Below are 3,077 nucleotides of genomic sequence, written 5' to 3' on the forward strand. Positions count from 1 at the left end.
CTAGTTGCAGAAAGACCATAAGTGACTATGTTAAATGGAAGTTTGGAGATGTGGAGGAAAGATCCAGAAGTTCTAATATTTATTTAATAAGTGTTCCATCCTTATGGAGGAATAGTTACACTGACTTTGATTTTTTACATTTGACTCAGGGCTATGCATTGGCAACCTGAGTTATTTTGATTCTCAGTTATCTGAGTTATCTGATATATATGTTTGGCACTTATATTTTAAAATAGTCCAGTATTATTAGGCTTTGCAAGGATCAAACTTTGGGGTCCTGCTCAGACATCTGGTGCTCAGACACGTGGCCCAGCGGCCCCCACACCTGTGCAGAGAGATGCCGCAACATGGGGAAGCAGGCTCTGTGTCCAGAACCTCACCGCTGAGGTCTTGAGAGATCCGTTTGCAATTGCTGCTATCCTTGCCTTTTACTTATCTTCGCTTGGCTTTACTGTTATCAATCATTTTTGTTGTGGGTTGGGGTGACGCCTACAGTGCGACGGTTTGCATTTCATCACTGATGTTTGTGGCTGGAAATCCGCCAAATGCGCCAACTTTAATCTGTGTACCCGCTGTGGTGCATATATGAGCCGTTCATACCTGTTCCACCGAGGCAGGTAAATAATGTAAGAAATTATCTTTTGGCCTGTTCAGTGGTATTTCACTGTAAGGTACCACGCTCTGTGAATTTGGGCTCCATAAATAGCCTATTACATGTTGGTTCCAATAAAGTAATCACACATTTGCTGAATTATCTTTATGTTTACAGGGAATCGTTTTAAAACTATACACTGAAATTTAAATAATATGCAGATGCTTATAGTCTTGTCTTGTAAACAATAAATAACTCATAGATGCTCCCTCTAATCTTTACTGTTTATTGAATTTCTGGTGGCCTGGGTGGGTTTGGGGTGTCTTCTGAAGACAGCTGTCCTTCCCTGGTGAGGTGAACAAGGCTGAGTCCGTCCTTCCCACGGGCATTGGCAGGGCTTCCCTGTCCTCCCCAGAGGTGGACCCGCATGCTGGCTGCAGCGGTGACACAGATGCATTAGGCGGGTGGCACGCTGCTGGGGCCCTGTCTGTCCACTCCCTGTTGCACTGAGCATGTGCTAGAGCCCAGTTCTGCACAGGCCTGGGGCGTGCGTGAGGGTGGGTGCCAGGGCAGGCTGGAAGCAGTGTCCCGACCAACGTCCAGCCAGTCTTGCTGCACTGCGGGGGACAATGCAGCCAGCCACAGCCGGGCATGGCCGAACGCACACTTCCCCTTCTGGCCCCTATGCCTTGGCCTCAGGCCTTTTTCCTGGGAATTTTCCTGCAGGAATTTCACATGGCCTGATCCAGCCTTCCCAGAAGTCTCCACCCCACCCATACGTCATTCCTGGAGGGCTCAAGACTTCGGGTGCTGTCTGGGGAAGGGACTGTTGCTGGCCTGCCCTGGGACACCTCGACCGTCCACTAAGCAAATGCATCATCTCTCTGAAGGACAGGCTGGGCAGAAACCACTCTTAAGACAGGTCTTTGCAATTGCCATTCTAGTCGTAGGGACAAAACCAAATCATCCCGGTTATTCTCAGGGGTTACCTGTGAACGCATTTGCTGATTTCCGTCGGCAAGACATCCATACTCCATCCATACTCCTTAAAAGGGCACAGAGAAGCAAGCACACACACTTACAAATCAGGGTAACTCACTGCTGGCCTTTGGGGTCCTGGGATCTCACCCTCCAAGTTGGAGCCATGGGCCGTGCTGCCAGAAGGTTCCCTCAGTACAAGTCAGCAACTGCTGCCTAAGGGCTGTGTCCAGGGCGGCCTGTGGCCAACCCATTTTGGACACAGAGAGGGGTCAGACCCAGCCCTTCCCTAGAGCTCCCAGCGTGGCTGTCTAAGAGCACGCAAAGGGCGTGGCCAGCCTCTGGGATCCTGCAGCTCCTGGGTCACGTGCATGGCATCCAGCAGGATGTCCTTCCACCCACTGAGATCACCCTTCCGAGGAAGTGTGTGTCAGAAGGAGCCCTCCCGCAGCCAGCAACGTCGCTGAGCATTCACAGTCCCACCGCGCCAGAGCTAGCAGGAGGCAGGCAGGCTCTGGGCCAGGTGGGGGCCCCTGGGCCTGGGGCACGGCCACAGCTGTGCCTGGGGGACCCGCCCCAGGGGCCGGCCCCCAGCCCTCTACGGCTCTCGGATGACAGGGAAGGCTGGGCTATTTGTGTGGGCGCGCTGAGGAGAAGGCCAAAACCCGAGACAGCGCCAAACAGACCGTGCAAGAGGAGCAGCCTGTTATTAAGTCTGGGGAAAAACAAAAGCAGAACTCCTTCCGCAGTCGCTTGAGGCAGCCGAGGAGGAGCTCTCCGCCGTCCGTTTCTCTGCGGCGGCTGGGTTTTCCTTACGTGGTCCACTGACTCACTTCTTTTTAAATAGTCACAAGAAGCAACAGAAAATGAACTCAAGGATAATACTTCTCAACTCCAATCCTCAGTTTGTCTGCTAGCTTCTGGCACTTTCTCTACAGGCTGAGCACAGCATGAGGCCATCCTTAATTCTTAGGGATGGGCCCTCCCTGGGAGAAAGTCCCCACTCTGGAGCTCCCCCCACCCCACACCTGTGCCGCAGCCCCTGGGGCAGCTCCCCACTTCTCTCCTGCCCTCCGATGAGTCTAAGGAGAGTGGTACAAGGGGAGGGCGGCAGGGTACTGGCTCCCACTCCACGGGCCCCACTTTTGGCGTGAAGAGAGCATCGCCCACTTAAACACCTTTACACAGTGGCTCAGCCACAGAAATGCCACAACCAGGACCAGCGCACCCGGGAGCATCAGGCTCCTAGGCCAAGCGCACGGGCTGTTTCTGCGCTCTCATCGGCTGTGGAATGAACGATTCGATTCTGCCGGTAGCCTAGATTGGGGCACAAGCCAATCTCTGGAATGGGAGGCAAAGGAAAGTGAAATGTGGCCTCTCTGCTTCCTGCTGGTTTGTTTCCTGTTATCCTTCTCAGCTGGGGAAAACAGAGGCTGGGAAGAGCAGGTTTTGGAAGGAAAGTTAAGACAAGAAGACACTCCAGGCCTTCTTGATGAGGGCTGATGTG

Source organism: Propithecus coquereli, unplaced genomic scaffold (genome assembly GCF_000956105.1).
Source record: "Propithecus coquereli isolate 6110/MARCELLA unplaced genomic scaffold, Pcoq_1.0 Scaffold351, whole genome shotgun sequence".
Classification (NCBI taxonomy): Eukaryota; Metazoa; Chordata; class Mammalia; order Primates; family Indriidae; genus Propithecus; species Propithecus coquereli.